Below are 17,642 nucleotides of genomic sequence, written 5' to 3' on the forward strand. Positions count from 1 at the left end.
AGCATGGCTGAGGGGCAGGAGAAGTGGCTACGAATGCTGATGCAAACACTTCCCAAAAAGATAGCGGGGAAGTCTGGCTATCTGTGGGGGGAAGTCTGACTCTCTGAGAAGTCTCAGAGTAGCAGCCGTTTTAGTCTGTATCCGTAAAAAGAGAAGGAGTACTTGTGGTACAAGTACTCCTTTTCTTTTTTCTGTGAAGTCTGATACCTTAGGGGGTATACAAAGAAGGGGAAAAAGAAAAAAAAAAAAAAAACACTCAGAAGAGTCACTTCACTACACAGACTCATGGCATTCCCCTTCTCCATCCTCCCTCCTTTCTGAGGAAAGAGGGACATAGATCTACTTCCCCCAGCAAAGGCAGCAGTTCTCTGGGGCTACCATAATTCTCCAGTCCTCAGTTGGTAGGTACAAAAATGCTGGCAGATGCCACAAACCCTCCAAATGGCCCTCACAATCATCTCCCTTTCAATGCCCCTCATTCCAGCACACCTCACTAACCCTGCTTTCTTTAAGAACAAAAAAGATACTGACCGCCAAAAACGTTGTTAGCACAGAGTTAGGTTATCTTCCACTGCCCTGTACCGTTCCAGAATGTGCAGAGCGGCTACACTTAAACCTCTGAAATACAGAGTTAAGGTAATGCCTGCTACACTACACTCCCATGGTACTACCTTAACTCTGCCCTGAGGGGATGACAAAGGACACTTAACATAGATGAATTTTCGTGCTCACCACAACTCCACTTCATTACTCTTAATTAGACCCCCCACACACACACTTCTCAGGAAACTAGGTCTTACAGTATTGATTCAGGGAGTACTTGCAGCTGGTTAGCTTAGCACAGGGATCAGCAACCTTTGGAACGCAGCCCACCAGGGTAAGTCCCATGGCAAGCCTGCTGGTTTGTTTACCTACCACATCTGAGGATTCGACCGATCCCACTGGCCGCGGTTCACCGCTCCAGGCCAATGGGGGCTGCGGGAAGTGGCGCAGGCTGAGGGCTTAGAGCGGCAAACCGCGGCCAGTGGGAGCCACGATCAGCCGAACCTGTGGACGCAGCAGGTAAACAAACCAGCCCGGCCCACCAGGGATTACCCTGGCGGGCCGTGTGCCAAAGATTGCCATGCCAGGGATTGGCACTTACTCTCACCTGCACAGGTCACAACATCCACTAGCAATGTCAAAAGGAACAAGCAACATAATGATGGGGCGAACTATTCTAACAATCCCTTGCACAGTCTCTGTGCCCACTAGAATGCCTTATCTGTACTGGCATTCACATACTGCCATACATCCTCCCTATCTTCTGAGCTCCCCCATTGCTCCTAGGAATACTAGGGATGTTGGCACACACCACCCTGCACCACAAAGTTTACTGAGCTAAGAGGATGGCCCTGAAGCATTCCTTAAGGCAAAGATGAATGAGTTTTAACAATTTATGCACTCTAAAGAGTTTTTCCCATCGATCCCTTGATAAAGGTAAAAAGAAAAGGAGTACTTGTGGCACCTTAGAGACTAACCAATTTATTAGAGCATAAGCTTTCGTGAGCTACAGCTCACTTCCTCAGATGCATATCGTGGAAACTGCAGCAGGCTTTATATATACACAGAGAATATGAAACAATACCTCCTCCCACCCCACTGTCCTGCTGGTAATAGCTTATCTAAAGTGATCATCAGGTGGGCCATTTCCAGCACAAATCCAGGTTTTCTCACCCTCCCCCCCCCCACAAATTTGTGTGGGGGGGGGAGGGTGAGAAAACCTGGATTTGTGCTGGAAATGGCCCACCTGATGATCACTTTAGATAAGCTATTACCAGCAGGACAGTGGGGTGGGAGGAGGTATTGTTTCATATTCTCTGTGTATATATAAAGCCTGCTGCAGTTTCCACGATATGCATCTGAGGAAGTGAGCTGTAGCTCACGAAAGCTTATGCTCTAATAAATTGGTTAGTCTCTAAGGTGCCACAAGTCCTCCTTTTCTTTTTGCGAATACAGACTAACACGGCTGTTACTCTGAAACTTGATAAAGGTACTGGCCCGGGATCTTTCATAGAGACTCCCAGACATTGTTCAAAGGAACCAGAGTCGAGGTTGCCTGTGAAGCATTACCTTACCTTTGTATTTCCTGGCTTTCAGAGTTTAGTGCCCTTCGCACTCTGGAAGGGCGCAAGGCAACCCCAGAAGCAACCTTAACTTTGCATTAATTAAGTCTTTTTGGCAGTGGAATTTAATTGATCTACAGTTTTGCTGACTATACTCTGCTTACAACTGAAAGATATCAGTTGGTTTTTATTGGTCATATAAAGTCCATATCCAAGATGATTTTAGTTATGAATGTAAACCATTCATAAGAATTAATTATTGCAAAATGTGTGTGGATTAACACAAAAATATACCTCATGCTCATAAAGAGGCTTACATAGTGAAAACATGCAGACTAGCATCAATATGCAAGAATCTCATCTTGTACTACTTCCAACAGATTTATTTCCAAGTCTTGCCATTTTTGTGGCAATAAAATCATTTTAATTTCAGTCATGTACCAGAACAATTAGATGTTCTGAAAGTCTAGAGACTAATAATTTTAACTAGAGGATTAATAACCAAAATGCAGAGAGATCTGCTACGGAGGAACTACAATGAGAATCTATGAATTATACCGATGTTAAGAACTTGATGAAAAAAATGTGTATAAGTGATGGGAAAATACCAGCACAGTAGGCAGCACTGAAGATTTTTCAAGAGACTAAGAATAAAATTTCAACACCACACAAAGTGAAAACTCCTTCTCATGACAGGACTGAACACTGTCAGCATTGCTGGTTTGCAATCCACATCATTTCCACAGAAAATATAACCTTAAATCAGAGAGGCAAGTAGTACTCCAAGGTATCTTAGCAATGACAATGTGTCATTATTAATCTGTATTTGTGCAAAATTATAGCTCCTCAGAAGAAATACTTAATACATTTATATACACAAACGTATCTTAGATTTGCATCTGTTTGCCTTACATCTGACTTGTAGCCAGAGACACAACAAAAATTTTGCAGTATCATTTACTTTGAAATTCTGCTTTGTTACAAACTCCCACCTGATCAACTTCCAACCCCCAATATTCCTTTACTGCCTAAGATTTCTTTAAGAAAATTATGTGAAAACAACTTTCACATTAGCTACTAACTGCCCCTTCTAAAATTCCCAAGCTCTTTTTGTTTACCACACTCTCTCTCTGAAGCATTTTCAGGGAGAAAAGCAATGGAGTGCATCAGCTAAGAACACTGAAGTAGTCTGGACTCCTGTCTTATATTATACGGTACTAAATCACAGGCTCCCGAACAGAGGAAAAGGAAAGGGGTGTGTGTGTAAATTTTCTTGGTTTTTAGTAGGAGACAGGTGTAACAGTAACAAACCCTAAGTTTACCAGGAGTCAATAATTGATTCAAACCCTTACTTCAGCTGGGCTTTGTTTTAATCAGAGGTGATTCTCTTTTTCTAGAAACAGACCAGTTAGCAAAACTGTTGGAGGAATTGGCATAGAAATGTTCCCACCACTACAGAAGTATCAACATCTAATTCTCTTAGACCTTGCCTTCACTAGGAAACTTCATAGTTGGATTCGCCTGTGGTCCAGCTTCATCAATGGTAAAAATGGTAGAAGCTGTAGTGCAGACAGGAGTCAGGCACCTGACTATTTAGGGTACTGAACAAAGACAGATGAAAGATTCTAGTCTCAACATTGAAAAGTGCTGAACCAAGATTTTACTCCTTAAAGCAAACCTATAAAAGACAACTCACCAAAGTGAAATTCCCAAAAGAATGATTTAAAAACCCTAAATGAAGATAATGGAAAACATCACTAAATATCTTAATCCTGACATTTAAGACAAGATGCAATATTGCACTTACACAAACAACGATAACAGTAATGAACTACCCCACTCCCATAACAAAGTAGTCTACATCTAAGTATATTCAAGTGATTAAAGATTCATGTTCTGGAGGGGGTGGGGAAGAAGGGGGACCTGTTCCAACGAGCTTTGGAAACGTCAACCCCCATTATGTTAATAACATAGTAGCCTGAATTTAGAACCAAAAGCAGACCAGGAGAAATGGAGTTGCTTTGATCAGTGATCCTCATTTCTGTATTTAAGCACCTGTTGCAATAGGAGAATTCTGTTGTTAAAGACTCTGGAAACTAGCAATACCTTAAACGTTTAAGTAGGTAAAGCAAAAGACAATAGAGTGGATAGATGTGCCACAACCGGGTTTAGTAAATTTCATCCCTAATAATAGCATAACGGAGCTTAAGTCTATACAAACCTGTTGCAAAAAAAAAACAAAAAACAGCGGCTTTGGAAACTTCGCTTTAGATAAAAGCCAACAGGGAGTCCGCTGGTACCTTAAAGACTAACAGATTTTTGGGGGCATGAGTGAGTGTTTTACCCATAAAAGCTTATGCCTAAATAAATCTGTTAGTCTTTAAGGTGCCACGGGACTCCCTGTCGTTTTTGTGGATACAGACTAACAGGGCTACCCTGATATTTCATTTTAGATAGAACAGTAGCTCTGCGATAGATCTCAGTACACCTCAGTACTTACCGCAGGAGCCAACAGCCAACCGATACCCCTCCCTCTTTTTAGGAGGGCGAGAGGGGTTGGATTTTGCCAAGCGCAGGAGGAACCTGAGCTCCTTCTCTCGGACGCAGCACCCAAGGCTCTGCCTCAGCGCAACTCCCCGCTCACACCCTGCGGCCAGGTACCCTTCACCACCCCCGAGAGCAGGGAGAGGGACTGAAACGCGGATACATTCACTGGCTTCCCACAGACACGCCCCAGCGGAGCCAGGACGGGGGCACGGGCGGCGGCGGCTGCTGCTACTTGCCCAGGCTGCACAGTGAGGGGCCAGGCAGCCCCAGGCGCTACCCCCTCGGACCCGGCTGGCGGCTGTAAACACGCCGCGGGAGCCGCTTTGTTGCCTTCTCAAGGCAGCGCACGTGGAGAGGCGGCGCCCGCAGCGCGCACCGCCCCGGGGAGAACGCTGCAGCCGCGCCCACCCCGGCCGCTGCCCTAGGAATGGCCAGCGCGGGTGGGGAGTGGGCGGTGCCCGCTCCCGGTTGGCGGCCGGGGGTGTCTGTCCGGTGCGGCTCGTCGTGGAACGCCGGGCGGTGCAGGCGAGCTGGGGGGGGGTTAGCGGCGCTGAGAGTGGGTCCGGGCAGCTGCGGGGATTCTGTCCCGCTGCGCTCGCTGAGGCGGGGCGCCCGGGGGCGCTGCACGTGCGAAGTGTGGCCACGCTGTAACCCCCCCGGGCCCACCTGTGCCGTGCCCAGCACCCCCGCATCGCCCGCAGCAGCCCGTCTTCGCCGTCTCTGCCCCAGCAGCACCGAGCCTCTGTCCTCCTGCCAAGCCCTTAGCAGAGTAACCGCCTCCCTGCCCCGAGTTAAACCACTCACCCCTCTTCCACACACACACACGATTAGCACCTCCTCGCTGCCCATTAAACCTGGCTCCTCTTCCCAGCCTCAGCAGCTCCCTCTTCCTTCAGCGTGTGTGGCATTAGGGTGACAAGGCATCCTGATGTTATTGGGACCCTCTGATATTAGAGGATTTGTCTTACATATGCAACTATACCACTCCCCTTCCTCCTCCCCCACCTCGGAAAAAAAAAGTGTCCTGATTTTTCACACTTGCTATCTGATCACCCTATGTGGGACAAACAGCCAGATGGACTGTCTATGGGACAGGGGTTGACTTTCAGCCCTGAGTGCAAACTGGAATGGGGGTACAGATCAGGGTGGTGTAGAGAAGGCCCAGTGAGAATAGAGGCGTGAGTCTGTGTGAGCCAAAGATAAGAGACAGTTGTGGAGGGATGGGGAATATTTGTCTAACTTCTAGGTTTTGGAGAATTTCTCAAGCTTGTCTCAAAAATCTCCAGCATTTTAGCAGTGGGTGGAGAGGATGCAAAGCTCAGAAGAGCAGGATGGATTCAAACCTGAGAAATCCTGTGTAGATCAGGTATTCACACTAAGGACCGTCATAATGTATGGAATAGCAAGCATGGGCAGCATGTTGCATAGGCTGGGGGAGGCTGTGCCTCCCCAAACAGCCAGGCGTGGCCCCGCCTCCTGCTTACCACTGCTCCCTGCCTGCAGCTCCAGGCCTCCAGCCACCAGTGCTCTGGCTGGGGCTGGGGCCTCACCATCCTAGCGCTCCGGGGCTGGGGCCACCTGCACTCCGGAGCTAGGGAGGCTGGGGTTGTACATGGGGGGGTTGCGGCAGCATGCTGCCCGCCCTACCGGCGCTCCTTTGGGGCTTGGGGGTTATCCTGGGGCCGGACTGGGCCAGTGGCCGCAGCTGGGGGGGGGCCTCTGGGCTCTAGTAGGGGGGTGGAAGGGGTGAGGCTGAGGGCTAGTCTCCCCCAGCCAGCAGTTCACGTGTGCCCATGATGGCAAGCTCCTCTCATCTTCAAATACATTGATTTTCTGAATGGATTTGACAGCCTGCACAGACATACATAGTGGCATATTCTTCAGTCCTACAGAATCTCAGGTAAAGTTGTTAACATCATTAAAGCCATGACAAAGATGTGAATGAAGCACTCTGTAAGGGAAACAACCAGAGTGCTTCTATGTGAACACCGGCATGAAACAAGGCTGCATTTTATTTCTATTGTTGTTTGGCATTGCCATAGACTGGATAATAAAAAAGTGTATTAGCAACAAAAATAGTGGTGTAGCAAGGGTAGGTGGCAAATGCCTAGAAGACCTAGACTTTGCTGATGATATTGTGTTACTAACACCCCAAAAAATAGCAGACAGACAACCTAGTGAAAACAGCAGGCCAAGCAGGACTCAGAATTAGTTATTCTAAAACATACATCCATGAAACCCAGACATAAAGCAGTAACATAACTTTAAAGGCAAAAATATCAAGAAAATAGAAGAGTTCATCTACCTGGGCAGCACCATACTGACCAATGGACACCTCAAGAAGAATGTGACATCAAGAACAGGAAAGGCATCCACAGCATTTACTAAACAACATACAGAAATCAAAGATATACAGCACCAGAACAAAACTGAGAATTTTCACTTCAAATGTAATCTTGGTGCTAATATACAGCTGTGAGCTAAGGAAATCTACCAAAAAGTTAGAAAACTACACAGCTTCAGAAATAAATGCCTATGAAACATTCTGAGCATTGGTTGGAAAGACTTAGTCACCAGTGAAGAGATCTGAGAAATCACCAACCAACAGCTCATTTCCACCAGAATCAGAAGGAAGCACTAGACATGTTTGGGGCATGTATTCTGGATGCCAGCACACAGACTCCTGCATGAAGCTGTCTAGTGGCAATCAACTGGTGTGAGGAAATGAGGGTGCCCAATAGAAACCTTAAGAAGATTTCGTAGCAGGGAGGATAGAACAATGGATCTCAACACCGTAGAGCAGATGGAAGCAGTAGCAAATGACAGAGAAGAATGGAAGAGACCAGTTTCCATCCTGTGTGCCACCACTGGCATAGGAAGGATGTAATAAAATAAATAAATAAACAGAGGGGGCACGAACCATGAAGGAGGAGGTGTGCGTGTGTCCAGGTTTTAACCATGGGTTCCAAAATGGTGTTGAATACAGCTTGTCTTTGGTCTTGTCTGCGCCAGGGGTGCTGGAACAATTTGTATAGTGAAGGTGCTGAGAGCCATTGAACCAAACTGTAAACCCTGGATATAATAGAATCCACTTCAAATCAGGGGGTGCGGCAGCACCGCCATCATCCCTAGTTCCAGCACCTATGGTCTGCGCTGGGGATTTTCCCCAATTCCAGCCAAAATTACATCTTTTCTTGTTTATACTTGAGGTATGCACTATCACAGCTACACTGCTGGCTGCAATCAAGGCAAATCCCAATGTGGACAAGGCCTTTCTGTACTTTTGCAGCTAAACCATGTACTGCAGCAGGTCAGCTATACCCAGGATCAACAAGGGGTCCTTTTTTCTACTGCGGACCAAAGTAATCACTCCAGATTTTCAGTTTACAAGTAATAGATTTCTTTTTTAAACTATCAGCCCAACAAACTAAGCCTGACCTCTGAGAGTCATTCTGTGTGTTCTTTCTTTATTGCTAGTACGAAAGTTTATGTAGATGATACGTAACACAGAATGGAATCTAGGTCACACTCCTGTAGCAAGGTTGGTCCTGCAATACTGATAGGAATAAAAAATATTTTAGTCTGTAAAATAAGTAGATATTATTTATACAGTGCCAAATATGTGTGGCCCTTTATTGACACTAGAAGATATGGTTGCTGCCATGAAGATCTTACAACTTAGGAAGCAGTTTATCCACAAAACACTGTTGAAAAAGAAGGATGCTATTTTTTGAGCCATTTTATAGTTCCCCTTCCCTCTTTTTTGTATATTTTGCTGTGGTTTGCATTTTAATTTGGTAAATAATTACAATATACTATTTACATTATTTCAAATTTTGATATTTCGTGTGACTTCCTCTCTCTCGGCCTTGGAATTTCATGAGTAAATCACTGGTTAATCATATCAGATACCCATACACCTTGAAAAAGGAGTGTAGTCTAGTGGGTTGAGCACAGAATGGAGTAGGCAGAGCCTCCAGAATTCTAACCTCTGGTTCTGATACAGACTCTCTTTGGGCAAATTCCTTAATCTTTATTCTGCCTCACTTTATTCCTCTGAGAAACTGGGGATGACAGTACCTCTGAAGGGTATTGTGAGACATAATTACCATACTTAATATATATACAGTGTTTTATAAGTGCTAAGCATTAGATCTTGGTGGAGAAGGTCAGCCTCTCTATTCAGGAAGGCAGGCTGACGCTTTCCTTGATGGAAACACAGACTTCTGCTCAAAAAAGATATTTTTTGACATGCTTGGTCTCCCTAAGTATCAACTGGTCTGGGATGTCCCCTTTTTGGGGAAAAAGGCCAAGTAGGTTGTGGTGAGACAATTCTGCAATCCTCAGATTTCCTTCACTCTAGCCAATCTTGTTTCGTGCCCAGGTATGATTGGAAACTTCACTGCTTGCATTAACTGAAAATCTGCTCCTGGTGGTGGATGGAAGTTAGATGCCCCAGCCCCATGCTGATTCTTTTAGGTTTGTCAGTTTTCATTGAACTTGTTAATCATATGACTTGGATAAAAGAGGTTTGTGGAGCTGCCTTGATGTGCTGGTTCAGACCTTTTTGTCTAAAATATCCCAAAGGGGTGTGATGGACGGTGGTTCAGGTATCCTGAGAGCTTTCTTATGCAGCAATTCCATCTGTTCAACACAGAACCCCTTCTGTTCAACACATCTATGAGGCTGTTAGGAGAGTCACTGAAGAAGTATGAGCCGTGGTATCCTCAGTACGTAGATGATACCCAGCTTTATGTCCCCATCTTATCCAATCCAGCTGGTACAGTAGAGTGCCTTACCTGGTGCCTGAATGAGACTGGGTTCTGGCTGAAATCCAGCTGAACGAACATCAGCCAGGAGAAAACAAATAATATTCATAAGTCAGTGGAAAGAACTGGAAGAATTGGCAGTGACTTTACAAGCCTCTTTACAGATATGCCTGCCTCTTAAGACTCAGATTTGTAACCTAGGGGTTTTGGAGGAGCCATAGGGTCCTAGATCAGGGGTGGGCAAACTACGGCCTGTGGGCCGGATCCGGTTACTCAGGGCTTTGGATCTGGCCTGCGGGATTGCCACCCCCGTGGCACCGCGGGCCCTGCGCTGCTCCCAAAACCGCCCAGGACCACGTCCCTGCGGACCCTGGGGGCTGGGAGGGGGCAGAGGGCTCCGCGCACTGCCCTTGCCTGTGGGTACCTCCCCCGAAGCTCCCATTGGCTGGGAACGGGGAACTGCGGCCAATGAGAGCTTCGGGGGAGGTACTCACAGGTGCACGGAGCCCTCTGAGCCCCCTCCCCCAAGGGCCGCAGAGACGTGGTGCCGGCCATTTCCCAGAGCAGTGCGGGGCTGGCAGGGAGCCTGCCATGGCCCCACTGCGAGCCACTACCACCCCAGAGCCACTCCAGGTTAGTGGCGCCGGGCCAGAGCCCACACCCCGAACCCCTCCTGCACCCCACACCCCACCTCCCTGCCCTGAGCCCCCTGCCTGCACCCCTACACCCTGCCGCACCTCGCAACCCAACCCCCTGCCCTGAGCCCCCCCCACACTCCGCACCCCTCCCTGCACCACTGCCCTGAGCCCCCTGCTGCATTGTGCACCCCCTCCTGCATCCCAGCCCCCTTCCCTGAACCCCCTCATACACCCCTCCTCTGCCCCAACCCCTTCCCCTGAGCCCGTTCCTGCACACCACACCTCCTCCCACACTCCCTCCTGCACCCTAACCCCCTGGCCAAGCCCTACATTCATGGCCCTGCAAGCAATTTCCCCACCCCAATGTGGCCCACCCCTGTCCTAGATGCTCATGTAGCAGTTGTTGCTAAAGCCATTTTTCATTATCTGTACTTAGCAAGAAAGGTGAAACCATTTGTTTTGGATGTGGACTTCTTGACCATTTTCTGTATCTTTGTAACCTTGAATATTAACATATTGCAATTCACTATACAACCAGGCCATTTTGGGAAATTTTGGCTAGGGCAGAATGCAGCAGTCTATTTGTGCTCCAACATCTTAATTGATTACTGTTAGTTTTCAAGCAAAATGTATGGCATTGTTTTTGATTTATAATTTCATAAATGATTTGAGCTCTGGCTACCTGAGAGACCACCTTATTTCTTACATAATCCTGCAGCTGGAGACTCCTTGGCATAAAAGAGGGGGCTGCTGGCAGGGTGTTCTCAACTCTAGAATTGCTTTATAATTAATAATAATTAATAATGATTATTAAAATAACACCTAGAGGACCCAACTGAGTTTGAGGCCCCCATTGTGCTAGACACTATACAAACATAATGAGAGACAGTACCTGCCCTGAAGAGCTTACAATCTAAATTGACAAGCCAGACAAAATGAGGGAGAAAGGAAATATTATCTCCATTTTATAGATGGAAAACTGAGGTGTAGGCAGATTAAGAGATTCACCCAAGTTCACACATGAAATCTGTGGAAAGAGTCATGGATCTCTTGAGTCCCAGTTCAGTGCCTTAATCACAAGAGCACCCTTTGTTCTTGTTACATGGCAGCTAGTTTAGACATTTGAAATATAAGCAAACGGCTCAGGATAGTTCTAGCACTATTACATTTTTGATTGTTTGGAAATACATATTACCTCCGTTTACAAGATTACAGACCAGCATCCGGTGTTACTGTGCACTTTTGCAAAATGGAAAACAAGCATTGTGGTGGCATATAAAGAGTGACTCATGTGCATTGTGACCAATATCTTTTTGTCATTAGAAATATAATGGCAATGTTTCTGGGTTACAGCACTTATGTCTTCTATTATACAGAAATTGTGTTTGTCAATCCTGGAAAAGACAACAACAATACCTTGAGAAATATCAAACTGGGTAAAAACTGAGATCAACTCAGCTTAGTTTTTATTGAAGGAGACACTGAAATACTTCAGATACCTAAGCTTTGAGGAACCACAGCTTCAAATCTTGAAAGGGTTGACTCAGCCCTTCATGTTATTAAAGTAGATTAAGCTCAATTAAACTGTTTCTCCTGGGGCTGGAAGGGGGAATTTCTGGAGGAGTTGTTAAAAGCCTGTGGCCCGATCCAGCAAATAGATCATTACTCTTGTAACTTTAACTCTCATGCAAAATTTCACTGAAGTCAGTGGGACTTTGTGTGAGAGTAAAGGTTTGCATGTGCATACGAGCCTCAAGGTCCTATTTTTTGTACTGTTTATATATAAAAAGATTCCACAACATTGAAGGGAGAGTTGAGGTTTGCCCCATCCTACAGTGGAGGTAATTTGAAAAACATAGTGGCTGGCACCCACTGTATGAATGTGAAATATTTGTTATTACTATTATTTATTTATTATGTATTTTATTAATAGTGCCTATTGTAGGGAAGAAAAGGTCCATTTGTTGTGTCTAGAAACAAAGGGAGTTTTCACTAAGGATCTCCAAGAGCTGAAGCTGGCTTCAAGCTGTTCAAGTCATTAGAGGATGACTCAGAAGTCAGAAATCTGAGGCATTCTTACTTCTAGCATTTAGTCAACAGGCAGAGCATTGGGAGGTAAGGAAAGGGAATCAATGGCAAATCAAAGAAGAATAGGTCAGCCATTCATTCAAGAAAGGGCTGATCTCTGGGATATTAACAGACTAACAGAGAAGAGGGCATGGAATGAATCTTAAATAAAGTGTTGAATTGGCTGCTGGTATAGTGAGCTGAGACTTCTGGACTTTTTCTAAAAAACCTGACTTTCTAACGTGAAAGATTATGTACAGCGTTATTAGGCATTCTGTATGCAAATCATTTAGACTGAGCAACACAGAGTGATCTGATGCTAAAAAGATCATTATTGAGGTCTTTCAACCATAAGTTAACTATGACAGCAGTAATGATTGTACATTATTTATATGTATTTGTGTATATATACGTATTGTATGTATTATATGTGAAATATATTACATGATCTGCTCTTTGCACAAATGATCTGCTCTTTGCACAAATCCTACCATAGACTTAGACAAAGTCTTATTGTTTTGCAGTGGTCTCAGTGTAAGTTAGGTCTTGATCCTGCAAACCCTTATTCATGTAAAATAGCCCCTGGCTTCAGCGGGCCTTCTCATGGTTGTACAATAGGGTCCTGGTCCATGACAGGGGCTCCTAGATGCTTTAATAATACAAATAATAAATAATAACTATTCAGATGATTTAGGGTTTACAGAATTAGTCTTGTAGATTTTAAGCTTCTTGGGATAGAGAATGTGTTTTGTTCACCTGTGAAGTCTCATATTCTCCTACAGTACCATATACCTAATAAACAAAACTAACAAAATCTGAGTATGATGTGAGCTAACAATAGCTTATGATAAAGGTTGCCCATTACATATATGTAATGTATATAAAATCTCACAGTTCTTTAATGTGTTGGAGCTATTCCAAACACTGTTGGCTTACATTACATAAAAAGCAAATACTTCTGTTTTGATCATGCCATGTTATAATCTCTTACTTTATAATTACATTCTTATTCTGATTATACATGCACCTAGAGAAATCAGTCCGTGAGCACATCTGAAATGGTGTATTACGAGTGATTTTTGTTTTTAGTGGATTGCAGACCAACTCCTAGAAATAATGTATTCTCCTCGTCCATCAGCTTTTAATTGTATTGGGCCCCGAATCTGTAAATTAAATATTACTGGATAGACTGAGTTTATTTGGCCCATCTACATTTATTAGAACTTTAAATCTAAACCTCTTTGAATTTGTATGTGTGTGGGTAATATACTTGAGTTCTGCACTAGATAAAATTTTCATTTTGGGTTGAAGTCTCCTGAGAACAGCTTGTCTCAAACAGATTTCAGCCCCTTCGTATCTGCAACCAAACCCATATCCCAGTCCTGCCTTGGCCATGAACCAATAGCCACTATCTTAACCTAATTCTGCATTGAAGACTGGTTCCTTATCTTTTCTCTAATTTTTAAAAATATGTTCTAGGCAGAAACTTGACACACAAACTACATGTGGTTATGATGTCTTTTGGGCTGGAGTAGGGAAGCAGATACAGGTAAAAAGCTGCTGTTCTTCAGATAGTAAAAATTCACAGTATGTCAAGGCTCTGCCCTATTTTCAGATATGAAAAACAGAGAACGATGTTGGTATTTGGATTTTGCCATCTGACCATCGTTTTTCACTGACACAATATCTTGTATTTATAAAAATGCCTTTAATCCCAAAGGCTCCAAAAGTGCTTCACAAGTGGGAACCATTTTACTCCTCACTGAAATGCAGTCACCTCTGGGCGGCAACACAACAACTGTTTACCAATAAGTAGCAACGCCACACAACAGTGAAGAAAAATGACACATACGCTTGAAAATAAACGGAGAATGTATGTGGGAAGATTAAAAGGTTACTAAAAATACAATTTAGTCAAGACATGAGAGCTAACACCCTTAATCTTGACAAGTGATCATAGACTTCAGGTTTCCATCTAAACCAAAAAAATCGTTCAGTAGCAGTGCCAATGTCTCCTAACCTAACCCCTTTCTGGGGCAGTGGCTCAATAATGGCTCCTACTGAATTTCAGCACCATTTTTTGCTGAATCCTGCGTTGTCCTTTTGAGATTTCCTAACTAAGCACTAACCAAGACCAAACCTGTCTTCCTTATGCAACCTGATAAGATCACAGCTGAAGGTGGTATGGCTACAGGCCACAAGGATTTTCATTATACTGTCTCTACTAGTATGCATACAATATATATTTGCTTACAAAGGTGGGCTGGCACATAAACATCCATTAACTAAACATTTTCTAGATACAGAAGCCTTTGATAACATTCTCTCTTGGAACAGCAATGACATTACCCCCTACTGACCTAATATCTATATTTATATTGCATAACTTAATGGTTCTAAAATATCTATTATAGCACTGAGGTCATGACTCGTGCGTGACCAATGCAATAAAGACACAGCCAACATATGAATAGCCCTGTCTACTCTACCACTGTAGTTTTAATTGTGCAGCACAGGTTGCATCCTCAGAACACAATTTTGAAACCATGCTACAGCGATTAACTGGTTACACAGAGTTAAAAGGTGCCCATTATTATAGTACAGTATCAGGGTTCTATCCATTCACATAATTAAAATATTATTTTTCCCCTGAATAGGGGACATATACTTTACGTTACCCCACACTATCCAATAGAACTCTTCCCCCGTATGATTCCTGTCCCTCCTTTCCCTCTCAGCCCCTCCTTCAAAACAAAAAATAACCTATCAAGGCAATGCCAGCTAAAAGAGCAACATGGCCAACAGTCTATCAGTGCCTACAGAAATCATGGTTGGGGTGTGAGTCTTAGCTTTGCCTTGTTTAGTACAAATTAGTTGTTTTTTTGTTGTGAGTAGGAGTCTTATCTGTCGGCTTGTTTTCCTAATTAGTTAAATCAAAATTTTCTCTGCTTTACCAGAGTATTTTTACACCAAAAGTATACAGTACACTACACTATCGTATATAGTTCAATAACTTTTATGAAAAAACACAACAGGCGATGGTGACGGGGCAGCTTTTGACTGCTGAAATCTGACCAGTTGTGAAGTATTTGGAATGATCTTCAGTGATCATGTCCTTACTTCTGAAGTTTCACCTGTTTTTGGTGTCAAGCACAAGACTGATTATTCATCTACATTTCAGTCTGTTAGTTTCTAATGACTAGGATTCCAGAAGTTAAAAAGCCTAAGAGTTTTATTAACAAGGCATTAGAACCTGTAAACATTCTTTTACAATATTTTAAATGTTAAAAGTGCAGCATTTGTATTCCTCCCCTTTAGAAAACATTTATTTTTATCTCTTGTCCTTGATTCTTCAAAGTGTTCTCTCTGATTTACACCCCAGGGAATGTGGGGGGAGGGAGAATACAATCTTGGCTGATGCAGCCTTGCCTACGGTCTCTTGCCTAGAGAAAAACCTTGCATGTTAACACAAAGGAGGAGAACTGGTGTTTGGGGTGGGGGTGGGGAGTGGAATCAGAGTATATCAGGAGGTAAACGTGACTGAGAGCAGCTCCACAAGCTCCAAAGCCCTGATACAAAAGCAACTGACAGGAAACAATTGTCTCAACAGAAGCCATCATTTACAAATGCCCCTTCATTTCCCTGTCTCCTTTGGTTACCAGGGAGAGGTAGAATCAGACCTTCAGGTCCCCACCTTTGAGAATGTTGCCCTCGAGGAGAAAGCATTCTTAAAACTACCAGGAATAGGAAAAGACTTTTGGGAAAAAGTGAGGAGGACAAACTGTGCAATGTTGGGAGAGAGGGAAGAGACTAAACAAACAGCCCTGCAAGATGTGGCATCCTGCCCACCAAATCAGAAAGGGGCATGTGATTAAAAAAAGAGCACATTTAGTTGGCCTGGACTAACTAATTCATCCCTGGACTAACTCCATTACAATAAATGGAATTACGCAAGTGATTACTTTAGCTCATTGTATGAAACTCACTTACCCCATTACAAATGTTAAACCTGTGCTTATACATAGATACTGATGGCTCAGTCCTGGACCCATGTTATTCCCTTGATTGCTTTGGGTGCATGATTGGTGAATTAACTTTGGCAACACTCATACACCGTATTAGAACAATAATGTTTTTGGAAATGAACTGGGAACAGAACATTACAATAAATAACAGAATTTTGTAAAGAAGAATTGTATATATAAAATAAAGTTCTGGCTTATTAAGATCAGAATGTAGACAATTTTTTGCAGACTATGGGACAGACAAAGAGTTTGAAGTGGTTGGTGTGTAAACAGTCTCAAGGTACTCCCTGTTTGAGTAGTACAAAACTTTCAGTACAAAAAGTGAAACTCACCTAGCTGGGATTCTGTTACAAATTTGAAACAACACACATTGGTTGGAAAAATCACTAAGACTAGCTTGATTTGGCACAAATTTGGTCTCAGTTTTGAGTAAATGAGCCTGAAGCAAGAGTACGAGACCCAAATCCCCTCAAACTTTGGGGAAATTCAGATCTTGATGGAAGTTTGCAGTTTGATCTTGATGCAAGTTTGCAGTTTGATCTTATCTCTAATTTTGAGTGATTGTGGGCCGGGTTATAGTTTCATACTGAACTCAAATTGAACTTACAGCTTCACAGTTTCAATGCAAAAGAGGGTGAAATATGGCAGCTTTGAACTTTGTTTTGAGCTTCTAATTCAAACGCACTTTACTCAAAAGCAAAGGAAAGGTTTTGTATGGACCGGTGTGAAGTAAAAAGGAGTTTCACAGAGATCCACTCTCTGTGGCACAATGTATCTTTAGTGCACAGACATATTCCATCACTAAATGTTTTGACTCTCAACTGTATATAGAGGTCCTCTTCCACCCAGGTGTGGAGGACCCATGCAAGGCTCTCTGCACCACATAAACCATTGTGTTACGCACAAAGGGCACAGGGGGAAATTGTGACTCTGCAGCTCCTGTTCAATGCAGAGGAGATCATGGGGCACAGGTAAGGGCTACTGGATCTGAAATTACATAGATCCAGTGACGTAAAATCCCCACACTATGGGTGCATTGGCAGCCTTGCAGCCTGCTCTCAGGTTGGGAGGAGTGAAACCAATCTCCAAGCCCCCATATAAAGTCTGACTATTCTGGCTTTGTGTGTGTATGTAGGTGGGGTTGAGTTTCATCCACAGAGCATATTTTGAAATAACTGAGAAAAGGAGGCCATTAAGCACAGCCCCCATTTCTGAAGAATCCCTGTTCAAAGGTGACTAGCACTCTAAGTATGGAAGGCAGGTCTCACCCACTCCTTCAGCAGTTTTCATTGTACAGATTCCAGATTTCACAGGAGAGAATTCTATTTTATCTTGCTTCCTCACACCCATAACCATCAACTAACATCACCTTTCAGGTCAGAGCCTATTTTGCCTGTATTGACTGCTCCTCCTCCAAATGTGTGTTTTTTGCTTTGGCTCTGTGGGTCTATTGGCCCTTTAGGGTACAGCTACCCTGTAATAAAAAACTGC

At 43.8% G+C, this 17,642-nt stretch overlaps 1 protein-coding gene across 2 annotated transcripts in view; it reads right to left on the bottom strand.

The window, feature by feature from the left end:
* The window catches only part of FRMD1 (FERM domain containing 1), a 72,631-nt gene extending 67,155 nt beyond the window's left edge, over window positions 1-5,476 (bottom strand). Inside the window, exon 1 of one of the 2 annotated variants that reach the window (XM_084622994.1) lies at window positions 5,457-5,476. The gene's annotated coding sequence lies outside the window, so the exon portion shown is untranslated. Of the gene's footprint in view, window positions 1-4,605; window positions 4,987-5,456 lie in introns of those variants that run through there. The other variant, XM_084622993.1, reaches the window with a different exon arrangement.
* Window positions 5,477-17,642: the final 12,166 nt, after the last annotated feature.

This window comes from Lepidochelys olivacea, assembly GCF_965140295.1.
Source record: "Lepidochelys olivacea isolate rLepOli2 genome assembly, chromosome: 3".
NCBI lineage: Eukaryota > Metazoa > Chordata > Testudines > Cheloniidae > Lepidochelys > Lepidochelys olivacea.